Source organism: Rhinolophus sinicus, chromosome 4 (genome assembly GCF_057876585.1).
Source record: "Rhinolophus sinicus isolate RSI-liver-muscle chromosome 4, RSI-T2T, whole genome shotgun sequence".
NCBI classification, from domain to species: domain Eukaryota; kingdom Metazoa; phylum Chordata; class Mammalia; order Chiroptera; family Rhinolophidae; genus Rhinolophus; species Rhinolophus sinicus.
In genome coordinates, this window is record NC_142504.1 from 43,871,582 (window position 1) to 43,885,077 (window position 13,496).

Genomic DNA, 13,496 nt, shown 5'->3' on the forward strand with positions numbered 1-13,496 from the left:
AATGTATCATGGATCAGAATTTCATTTAATACAGATAGTATAAATGTCACATTTTATTTCCTAAGACTTTGATCAAAAGCCATAAAATCTTATGACACCTCACTTACTTCACTTCTCAGTTCTTATTTTAAGAAATACATTTAGAAAACCATCAGGGTTTTTTTTGTTTTTTTATTGTTGATGTGCACCGACCAAAGTGGTTTATTTCTTATATTATCCCTGTAATGCTTAACTATCACTATAATTTAAATGTTTCAGCACCACCATATTAAGAAATTTTTGGCAAGGCTATGGAGTTTTCATGTAATTTGTAGTCATGGTTATACCTATGGATGTCCCACCTATCTATGAATAACAGCTTAATTTGTACCCAGTTTATCTTAAGAGTTGCACAATGTACTAGTAAAATCATATTCCAAACACCAAGCATGTATCTATGAAAAGATCAAACGTTTCTGAGCCAACATTAATTTTCTAAAGTCAAATCAATTTTAAAAGTAAATATATAGACGATGTGATCAACTTTCTAACAAGAAGCAAATAAGATATACTTATTTCTAGCCAAACACAGAAAGACAAATATTGTACGATCTCACTTACATGTGGAATATTAACAAGTTGAACTCATAGTGATAGAGAGTAGAATGGCAGTTAACGGGTTGGTGGGAAGCAGGAACAGGGAGATGTTGATCACAAGGTACAAACTTTCAATTATAAGATGAATAAGTTCTAGAGACCTAATGTACAGTGTGGTCACTATAGTTAATAGTGTGTTATATGCTGGATATTTGCTTATAGAGCAGATCTCAAGTGGTCTCACTACACACACACAAAAATGGTAACTATATGAGGTGATGAATATGTTAACTAGCTTGACTGTGGTAATAATTTCACATTGTACACCTTAAATAAATACAATTTTATTTGTACTATTTGTCAATCATACATTAATAAAGATGGAAAAAATATTTCTGCTGAAAGTCTCATATTTGTTTTTATAATACCCAAATAATGAAGAATAAACAAAATAAATCTATAATATAAATTTTGTTTAACAAAGACCATTTGTATACATTTCTACAAAACAATAACAGTAGTATATATTTCAATGATTAGGATGTCCTATATGTAAAAATATTGGTTTTAAGACAGTAAATGAAATGATTGATCTATTTTATTTAAATACCTATCATAATACATATCATCCAGACACCTCAACAGCTCAGTTATAAACTCACCAGCATCAACACCTACAAGCTTGATGGTGATGCATCTGTTGGGTACCTTAGGGAGATCTCAGCTTCCATTTACTTCCATTTACTTGGTGTCCCTTTTATTCCAAGGAAGGAATTTAATTGGTTGTATCAGGTAAAGATGGTGGAGTGGTATGATAAAGAAAGAAGAAATGTGACACTCAATCCTGGAAATTGTTTCAGAAAGTTCCTTCAACAAGTCAAGAGAAGAAGGAAAGAAGGAAGGAAGGAAGGAAGGAAGGAAGGAAGGAAGGAAGGAAGGAAGGAAGGAAGGAAGGAAGGAAGGAAGGAAGGGACTTTCACCTGCCACAGATGAAAGGGCATTGTTATTCATTTCACATAGATAAGAGCAAGATGAGAAAAACTAAATTCATTTGGTTTTTTGATTATTTGTATAAAGTGAAGTGTGAAAAACCATGGGCTCCTATGACAGTTTTTTAGTAAACTGCTATTTTTGTTTTACATAAACATCATAGTTGATACACATAAAACAAGAAAAGAATTAACTATCATTTGCTCCTGATGGTGATTCACTTGGTTCCTTATGGCCTAACCAGCTGCTGTTAGGCCCTAGGAAAAGCTGAAACCCAAACTCTCTCAATACTGACCTGTGACTGAAAACTAACTGAATAATTTAAACTGATAAATCCATCATTTTAAAGATAAAATTAAGCATAGTTCCTCAGAACCAGTGAGAGGTCCAAATTTCTCCTCAAGATGTGGCTTTCTGTATTGCCTCAGTTAGCTACTAACCTCTCTTTTGATACCTATAACTTAAGTGCTAGACTTTGTTTACCATTATAAATCAGTTCAACATATACTGTTATAATGTATCCCCTACCCTTCCCTTCTAAACAAAATGTCTTATTAATAGTGGTTTGAATAGTGCTCTGAGCCTTGTTTCAACTGAAATTACACTGACCAAAAAAAAAAAAACCACTAAAAAACTAAAAAGAGAAAAACATACAAGTTAATTTAACATAAGTCTTATGTGACATAAGCGAGCCTTCATTAGGAAATGAAGACCCAAAGAAACAATAGGACCTGAATATTTTATGCTAGATTTGATGAAGTGTGAACAGTAGTGGAGGAAATCTGATAGGTTAAGGAGTATGTGGTAAGTGTAGTAAACCGGGGACAACTTTGCAAGGCCTGGTAGTTAAGAATCTTCTCAGCATTCCTTTAGTATTCAGAGATAAGGATGCTCCTTTCCTCTGAGTCTGTGGAGGGCTCCTCTCATATGAGGGTTATTGGTCTGTTTCAGGGAAAAAGGGTGATGGAGGGAAGATCAGAGAGACCTTCTTGTTTCTGCTGTTTTCTCAAAGTCCTTCACCTTATGGTATTCAATATGCTAAGGTGTCATATTTTGAGGTGGCTTCTCTGGATCCCCATCAGTATATGTATGCATGTATACCCACCATGGTCACCCATCCTTATTAGCACATAGCAATTATTTTATTAACCTACTTCTACAAAAATTAAATTAACTTAACCAGTCCCCTACAAGTGAACATTTAGGTTGGTTTCATTGCTTTGCTGATACCAACAATACTGCAGTAAATATCCTGGCATCTTTGAACACTTGTGCAAATTCTTAGCCATGGATTTTTTTGTGCCAAATTTTATACGCATTTTAAAATTTGACAGAGATTTCTAAATTAGTATACAAAAAGGTTGACCTGTTTACTCACACTCTCATCAACACGGTATAGTCAAACTAAGTTTTGTCACTCTTACAGATTTAAAAAAAAACAACAACAACAGATCGTGCACGGTTTGACATACTTTTTCCTTATATACCACTGTATTTCTTCAGCAAAGGTTAAATAACTAAAATCAATAGTCAAATCTTTCATAAGTAAATTAGAATGGCTCGGATGCTTTTCTTTATTGTTAATCTTTAAGCGAAAGGAAAAGTGAAGGGAAGGAGGTGCAAGACCTAGTTGCATTGGACTACACCTAGGTCAGAAAATGCTCCAGGCATATTGAACGTAGAACAAGACCTAAAAACCAAGTTTGTCTTTCTTCCACATATGTACTTTAATATGCACAAGTCAAAATAAAATCATCTTGCAGAGCATTGAATTTTTCAGCAGCAATGTTTATCTCTCTGTGTTTGATTTTCTACTTTGGGAAAAGCTTATTGATGCATGCAGAGTATACATCTGAGTTTCACAGATGTGGCCTAAATGACTCATATGCAAAGCCCTTTTATCTGCCCACTGCTGGGTTGATTGCCTGGCATACAAAAGAACAGACTGATACGTGTTTTCACAGATTTTGAATTGAATCAAGTTTACAGTCTAGCTTTGCCTTTGAAGACACTAATGCAGTGAAGCTCTACTCAAAATATATGGGATATTGTTTACTAGTTTGTGTTCAGTGTCCTAACCGAAGAAAATAAACTACAAAAATGCTCTAACAAACATTAGGCTCAATTAATCAAATTAATTTACTTAGCCTCATTATTTAAATAAAAAAATGAAAGAATGCTAACAGAAAGAGAGAGAGGAAAGGAATGGACCTACATTACAAGAGAACAACAACAATAAAATAAACAAAAATACCTCATTGATATACAATTACTGCTGTATGTGGACATTCTACCAAAGAATGCTTAAGTTATAAGAAACTTTCATGATTTAAATTAAAATTTTGTTCATATTTTTTCAGTATACTTGAAGTGTAAATAATTAATTCTATTATGTTGGCCATATAACCATTGCATTAAGTTATTTACCAAATAACTGCAAACATCTTCATTTTTACATTCTAATTTTTTTCACATGTATTTTAATCTGATTTTGAAAACACAAAATTATTTGGATAGTGTGGAAGAAATTCAAGTGTTTTCCACACTCTGGTAAAAGCAGAAACAGAAATCTTTTCAAGAATATATGTAAATTTGACAAAAATTCATAGTTAATTTAATCAAATTATTGGTAAATTAAAACAAAATTTGGTTGCTTTGTTTTGGAGATTCTTTTAATAAATATAACTGACCTAATATGAAATCAATTAAAATGTCTTCCAGAGTGGTTGTCCCATTTGCATTCCCACCAGCAATGCATGAGATTTCCTGTTGCTCCATATCTTCACCAGCCTTTGCTGTTTTCAGTATTTCATATTTTGGCCATTCTAATAGGTGTATAGAGGTATCTCCTTACTGATTTGGTTTAATTTTCCTGATGACAAGGACATGAAACACCTTTGTATATGCTTATTTTCCATCTGTATATCTTCTTTGTTTCTTTGGTGATATATCATTTCTGATATTAATAAATTGTGTCCTCCTTTTCTTTTGTTAGCCTATTGAGAGTCTTGTTGATTATTGATCTTTTCAAATAACTAGATTTTAATTTTGTTGATTTCTCTATTGACTTATTCTTTTCAATTTCATCGATTTCTGCTGCAATTTTTATTATTTCGTTTCTTCTGCTTACTTTGGATTTAATTTGCTCTTCTTTTTCTAGTTTTCTAAAATTGGAAATTTAGATTATTGATTTTATATCTTTCTTCTTTTCTAACATATTCATATATTCATTCAATGCCATACATTTACCTCTAATGCAGCTTTTGTTGCATCCCACAAATTTTGCTATGTTGTGTTTTCATTTTCATTTCATTAAAAATGTTTCTAAATTTCTCTCAAGATTTGTTCTTTGATCCATGTGTTATTTACAAGTGTGTTGATAATCTCCTTGTTTTTGGAGATTATACAGTTATCTTTCTGTTATTGACCTCTAGTTTAATTCTGTTGTGGTCTGAGAACAGGTATTATATGATTTCTATTATTTTAAATTTGTTAAGGTATGTTTTATGGCCCAGAATGTGGCCTATCTTGGTGAACATTTCATGTGATTTTGAGAAAATTGTGTATTCTGCTATTGTTGTATGAAGTTGTCTATAGATAGCTATTATAACCAGTTGATTTATGGTGTTGTTGAGTTCACTATGTCCTTACTAATTTTCTGCTTGCTGAATCTGTCCATTTCTGATAGAGGGGTGTTGAAGTCTCCAACTCTGATAGGAGATTCATCTATTTTTTTTTTTTTTTTTTGCAGTTCTGTTAGTTTTTGCCTCATGAAGTGTGATATTCTGTTACTGGGTGAATGCACATTAACAATTCTTGTTTTCTTGGAAAGTTGAACCCTTTTTTCATTATGTAATGCCCTTTCATATCCCTGATAACCTTCCTTACTTTGAAGTCTTTTCCTTTAGTTAGGATAAGAAGGCTGGAGTGGTCTAGGGCTGGGTATTTCCCTTCCCCAGTTCTGTCAGGCTCTGATAAATTTCCAGCAGGTTAGGCTCTGGTTAACTAGTTTCTCCTGAGGGCAGGACTTGTTGAGAAAAACAGAGTTCTCTGTTGTATTTCAAAACGGTGTCTTTTCACCTACCCCTACAGGAAACAGGAAGGCATTTTCTCACATACTTCCTGTGGGAATCTGGTCATGCTCCTAGAGGTAAGTCTCACAATATTTTGGCAGCGTCCTATGACTGGGTCCCCCTGGAGTTTTTAACTCTCAGATTCGTGCACACTAACCCTCCTGCAATTCATCAATTACAGTTCAGGTTTTCCTGCCCCAGGACTGGTTGATGCAGTGGTTTCTGCCCCTGTGCCTCTGCACTGGTAAGCTGTGACTCCCTGTATTCACCTATCTCTCCAGTCTTGGGGTCTAATAGTTTTTCATGTGTTCTCCCCTCTCCTATGGATTCTAGAAGAGTTGATTTTTCAGTCTGTTCAGCTTTTTACTTGTTGTTAGGATGAAGTCCTGACTTCTAAGCTCCTTATATGCAGAATAGGACAAAAGTAGTATTCTTAAGACATCGTTTTCTACAGTTCATTCCTCTCCCTCCAAAAAATATTTGACTGAATTTTTAGTAGCTACATGATAAAGCCTCAACTCCTTAGACTGGCAATCAAGACCCTTCACAATCTGAAATAAACCTGTCTTTCAAATGTCATTTCTCATTTCTACTTACATAAGGTAGGGACTGCTGAGGGCTTCTTAATATCCATTTTCCCTCTCACTTTGGTACATTTTGTCTAAGAACCTTGTCATCTAGTCTCACTACTACATCTCCCAGCTCCCCTTATAGGTACTGTACGTGTGATCATGAAACTGACTTCTGTCCAGTGAGATGTTAGAAGTGTCGTGTGAAATGTCTATGACAGCTCTTTAAATAAGCTACATAAAGGAATTAGTCAATTGAGAAATATATCCCTCTTGCTTTCCTGCATTCCCTTCTTCTATTCTTCCTTCTTTCAATACGTTTTAAGCATTATTTTGTATGCTAGAGATAGAACAGAGAATAAAACTGTAAAATCTTACTGCTACCATTCAGCTTAGATCCTAGTGTATTTTAGAGTTTAATGCAATGGCTGGAGCTCCAGCTGTTATATCACATCATGCAGTAAACTTAAGGATCACAGTCATGTGTGCAGAGCAGCAAAAAGAATGAAAATCAGTGTCTTTGACAACTTCATGGAATATTAATTTGATTCATATTTCCAACCACATGTGTCACAGCTTCTAAACTTCTTTCACCTGAGACCATAAACTTGTCTGTTTAAACCTCTGTATTGAGTCTCTGAAACCAGTAACCAAAATTCAACTTTCCTGATACTCATTTTTCAAAAAGTTCCTCACATTACACCTGTGTGGCCTTCCAGTGACCTCAGGGGCTCTGATGGGCCTCTCTGCTGCATTTATTTGCATTTCCCCGGGCATTCTTGCATTATTAGTTGCCTTTCCCTATGTAAATTTTAGCCCTTCACCTATATACTATAATTAACCTAAGGAAAGATAACATCTTCATTCTTGATATTCCTCTGGGGAAAATTTAGTACGCTGTCATAGATATTTAATAAACAAGGGAATGAATAACTATTTATTTACTACCTGATTAAGTACCCTATAGTTGGTGTATATTGGGCTAGAAAGGTTTTTCTCTGTTTATGCTTGTGATTTACCTTAGATGAAGTCTAGGTAACACTGTTCTAATCTAATAGGTGTCCTTTCAGTCATTCAAATAAGATATTAGTGTCTATTTCGCAGCAGGCAAGGAAGAAAGTAACATGGTTTCTGCCCTCAAAGAACTTGCTGATCAAAAGGGGAGACTGATAGTTAACAAATAATTACACTAAAGAATAAAGAATATTATATTAGACGGAGTACAGTGTTCAGTGGGAGCAGAAAACCGGGAAATCATTTCGAATGTAAGATAAGAAAAGATCTCCTTGAAAATGTGATGTTTAAACTGACATCCAGCAGTGAGTATTTTTAGTAGTTTGAGTCAGATCCAATGTGCCATAACACCAGATGCAGCACCGTTCGTATGGTTACAGAGAAATCCAAGGAACACATGCAAGTCCATAAGCAATGTTGATTGTTCTGAGCTAAAAAAAGAAAGGAAAGAAAGAAAGAAAGAAAGAAAGAAAGAAAGAAAGAAAGAAAGAAAGAAAGAAAGAAAGAAAGAAAGAAAGAAAGAAAGAAAGAAAGAAAGGAACTGTCATTAAGAGATATATGAGAGGTTAAATTTGAAATGTTTTAGATTAAGAAGGATGAGAAAAAGGAGACAGGGGAGCAGAAAAGATGGAAGAGAAAGATAATGAGAAAAAAGAGGAGGGAAAAAGCAGAAGAAGGAAGAAAAGGAGAATGAAGGAAGACATAGGAAGAGGAGATACTTCTAAAATAGTATTGATACAAATCAACCCAAGGAAAAAGTCCAAACATGAGAGCCTCTGATCTCTTCCAGGTCTTTGATTAATTGTCTAGATATGTTTATTCATAAGAATACATTTTTTTGTAGGACAAGAGGGATACATTTTTAAAAATTTTAGTGAGGTGTAAGTGACATATGATAACTTGGACACCTCACACAATTTGATGAATTTTGACCTGTACATTTATCTATTGAATCATCAACACAATCAAGTTAATCATTCCCCAAAATCCTAGTGTCCCTTTGTAATCTTTCACTCCTGTCCCTCCCTCTGATCCTAACCCCTGTCCCCAGGCAACCATGATCTGTTTTCTATAGATTCATTGGCATTTTCCAGAATTTTATATAAACAGAATCATATAGCACACACTATTACGTATTTTTCACTTTAAATAATTATTCTGGTAATAACCCAATTTGTTGCAGGTATCAATAATTCATTCCTTTTTACTGCTGAGGAGTATTCAATTACATGGATATACTATGATTTGTTTATGCATTCACCTATTGGTAAATATTTGAGTTGTTTACAGTTTGGGACTATTAAAAATAAAGCTACTATGAACATTCTTGTACAAGTATTTGTATAGATATAGCTTCATTTCTCTTCAGTTAAATACCTAGGAGTGGAATGACTGGATCATATAGTAAGTGTATGTTTAATATTTTTAAGAAACTGAAAAATGCTTTGCAAAGCGGTTGTAGTATTTCACATTCTCACCAGCAGTGCATATGAGTTCCACTTCCTCCCCATTCTCCTTAAAACTGGACCAGTCTTTTAAATTTTAAACATGCTAATAAGTGTCTAGCATATCTTATTATAGTTTTAATCTGCATGTCCCCCAATGTCTAATGATATTGAGCACATTTTCATGTGTTTATGTTCTTTGGTGAAATGTCTTTTCAAATCGTTTGACTTTATATTTATTGTTTGTTTTCTTATTATTGAATTTTGAAAATTCTCTGTATCTTCTGGATGCAAGTTGTTTTCAGATATGTGATTCTTAACATGCATTTAAACAAGTATTTGCCCACATCAAGTGGAAAGAGGAATATTTAGGATATTTTATATTTATTTAAAATAATAACACAGAAAAACAAAAATAATGAATTGAGAAGTGTTTATTGGAAATAATAAATATAAATGTATATATACATACACATATGTATGTGTATGTATATAAACAAACCAAAAGAAAAATCATTGAGCCAGTAAATTATGTTTACTTTTGGAACAGCAAATATATGAGTCCAGAAGTGAGAAGCCACTGCAGCGAAATCTCTCCATCCCCTTCCTTGGTCTGGCCAATCTGTCCTCTTATTTCTATAACTGATAGTGGGTAGTTGCCTACAGTTCACATCATTAGCTATTAATGACTTGGTTAAAATTTCCTGTTGCTAAATCCACACGGTCTTCTAAAAATCCATTTTAAGCTCCTATTAAAGACTGTGCAGGAAAAACATTTACTATTTATGGAACAACCTTGAACATACTTTCTGGCATGCATCTTAAGAGGTGAGTTGCATCAGCTGTGGTTCCACAATTTCAATGCTTAATCTCGCTAACTAGTCTAGATTACAGCTCTTTGACATGCAATAGATAAGCATGCTTGGGTGAAGGCTAATCTAATCATTTAATGGGAAAACAAGAAGAACTGAGATTGTAGTTTGTTTCCTTCCTAAAGGACAAAATAATCCTTCAGAGACATCAATAACATAGTTACCAAAGGGCAATGTATTAATTCAGATCATTTTACAGTTGTTTCCTTCCTTAGATAAAAATAAAAAGGTCAAGGAAAGTTTTTATTATAAATGAAATTCAAATCGGCACCATACTGTACACCACCCTAATAAGGTCTGTAAAATTATATGTCTGTATAAGGGAATTTACCATTCATAAATTTATCTGACTAAAGTGTGGACAGAGAGATCTAATATTGACTAATTAGTCCAGGATTCGCATGATTAAAATGAGGTTTCAGATCTGAATTTTATGACTTTATGACTCTAGTTTACATTCTATTTTCCATGTTCATGCAAAATAATGGGCTTGTATCAAAGAAACAAATGAAAGGGACATACAAAATTTTACAGTGCTATTCACTCCTTCAATGTAACAGTTACTGTTGGCGTTTGGTCTGTGTAGTCTGTCTGACTTTTCACTAACCAAGAATCTGTTATGCAGTCCTCTCTTTTTAGTTTTCTATGTAAACCAAAGAAAAATAAATTAACTCATGAAGTATCTGTATTTTTTAATTAAAATCTGGGTATCGAAAACTTTTACAATGTCACTCTAATATTATCATCTGACAAGGCAGATAAATAATCAAGCCCCAAAAATACATCAAATGCACACTTCTAAAAATACTATTCATAAAAAACCTGAACTCTCATTCTTGGAGCATTCTCAAATATAGTAATATAACATGTCTACTATAATGACACATTTAGTCTCACTTCCCAATAAGTTTACAATTCAGAAAAGGATAATAGTTAATTTCAGAAAAACAATTTAAACTTTTTTTTTGTTTTATTTTTGTTGTCTAAATTTAAAAATTGTGTCTTCACTTTCACATCCAGAGTATTAAATATAAAAGCTGGAAGCAAATTTAGAGTGGGTTAATATAGCTATTGAATCATGAAAGCCAGAATATGGGGTTCAAATGAGAAATTAAGACTTATAGAAGTTAAAGAATAATTTTCAACCTTACAAAATCATATTTCTTTACTTGGAAAAACTAAAGTGAATATCAATCGAGTTTGAAAGATAGTGCACTAGACTTTCAGCCTAAGCTCTGGTCCTCACCTTCATAAATGAGAGCTCTGTGTAATAAATATCTTTGATTAGTTTAATAATTAAGCCTTTCTGTAATGTGGTCCAAGAATAACTGATCTCATACTGACAGTTATTTTATAGGAATCATTTTGTTCTAGAAAGAAGACAGTGTACTGCTCGCTCCTTTTCAATAAAAAGTACCTTTTTTTTTCAAATCTAACAATTATCTTTGAAGTTAGAAAATGTTATGCATACATATTTGTGGTATGTATAGCCACACATTTATAGTCTTATCCTAAGTTAAAAGTCTTACAAGTATGTTTTATTATAGAAAAAAGAGCTGTTTATAGTAACACTCTGTAAATAGTTCATAAATATTTGTTGAAAGAATGACTCACTCAGAAACAAACTCAAGTGACAAGATGAAAATCTAAATTAACCTTTAGGTTATTTGTGCCAGGATCAAACAAGAGCATAAACTATAGAAGAGTTTGAATGTACTTTGAAGGCCTACTCTTGAGCAACACAGACAGAGTGCCTTGAAAGAGTGAATAAATATGATCGGACATCAGTGTAAGCTCAGCTTTGAAACAGAAGAGTGTGGGAGCAGTTTCCAAAGCTGCCTATATTCAGATAGCTTCCTCATATTATTAAATGCTTCATTTCATGTGTGCCCTCATAAAAGCATGCTACTATTTTTCTCAAAAACCTTCCTTTCCAGCCTCTCTATTCTCTTTCATTGACCTGAGTCTCGTGCGCATTTGCCATTGTTGTTACTAGACTGATGGAAACGTAAATGTTTATGTATTCTGTCTAAAAATTGTTTGTACATTATTTTGACCTAGCCAGAGAGTTTACTCCAAAAGTTACAAAATTCGAGGGAGGGTTCTTTCTTTCTTTCTCCTTTCTTTCTTTCTTCCTTTCTTTCTTTTCTTTCTTTCTTTCTTTCTTTCTTTCTTTCTTTCTTTCTTTCTTTCTTTCTTTCTTTCTTTCTTTCTTTCTTTCTTTCTTTCTTTCCTTCTTTCTTTTTCTTTCCTTCCTTCCTTCCTTCCTTCCTTCCTTCCTTCCTTCCTTCCTTCCTTCCTTCCTTCCTTCCTTCCTTCTTTCTTTCTTTCTTTCTTTCTTTCTTTCTTTCTTTTAACCAAATTGCACCTCTCTGAAGTTCAAACCCTGTAACCTAAATCATAGTTCAACTGTAGTCTGAGGACGTTTGGTCTTTTGGGGTATTTATAAGATCAAAATCATGCATAGATCCAGTCAGAGTTCTAGATAGACCAATGGATTTTATATTACAAGGCAAGACATGTTTATTGATACGGTTTTAGATTCCACAGTGCATCTAACCTATAAGAAACTACCAGTTGTTGAGTTTTCTGAAAACAGATTTATTCAGATATAATTCACATACCATATGATTAAAACACTTAAAATGTGCCATGGCTTTCAGTTCATTCACAGATATGTGAAACCACCTCCACAGTCAATTTTTTGAGTATTTTCATCACCACAAAAAGAAATTTTGTATCCTTCAGCTATCATCCCTCTATTGCCCTATATACTGCCAGACCAAAGCCACAACTAACATACTTTCTGTTTCACTAGATTTGCCTATTGCGAACATGCCATGTAGATGGAACCGTACAAATGTGACCTTTTGTACCTGGCTTTTTTTTACTTTGTACAACGTTTTTTTTCAAGTTATCTATGTGGTATCACATATCAGTACTTCATTCCCTTTTATGGCCAAATAACATTCCATTATGTGGATATGCATTTTGTTTATCGATTCATCCATTGGTGAGCATTTGGATTGTTTCTTCCTCTTAGCTATTATGAATAATGCTGCTGTAAACATTCATATACAAGGTTTAGTGTGGACATGTGTTTTCATTTCTCTTGGGCATATCACTAGGAGTGGAATTGCCAGATTATGCAGTAATTCTATGTATAATTATTTGAGAAACTGCCAGACTGTTTACCAAAGTGGCTGCATTTTAGATTCCCACAAGAATTGTTTGAGGGTTCCAATTTCTCCATATCCTCATTAACACTTAGTATCTTATTTATTATAGCTATCCTAGTAGATGTGAAGTAGTATCTCATTGTACTTTTGATTTTCATTTCCCTGATGACTAATGATTTGGAGAATGTTTTCATGTGTTTATTGACCATTTCTATATCTTTTTTGGGTACATGTCTGTTCAGATCCATTGCCCATTTTTAATTCGTGTAAGTGTTCCTTTTATTATTTAGGTTGCAAGCATTCTTTTATGTTCTAGATACAATCCCTTATTAGATATCTGATTTGCAAAAATTTTCTCCCATTCTGCAGGTTGTCTTTTCACTTTATTGATAGCATCCTTTGAAGCAAAAAAGTTTTTCATTTTGATAAGGTTTGATTTTTTTTCAGCTTTTTTGTCCCTTATCTCTTTGATGTCATAGATAAGATTCCATGGCAAACCCCAAATAATAAAGATTTACCCTTATTTTTCTTCTAAGTGTTTTATAGTTTTTTTTTTCCTTACGTTTAGGTCTTCGATCTATTTTGAGTTATTTTTTTTTAATGTGGTATGAAGAAAGGGTCCAATTTCATCCTCCGCATGTGGCTATCCACTTGTCTCAGCGTCATTTGTTAAAAAGACCATTCTTTCTCTCACTGAATGCTGTTGGCACTCTTGTTGAATAAAGCTTGTTTTGGCTATTTTGGGCCCTTTGCAATTCCATATGAATTTTAGAATCAG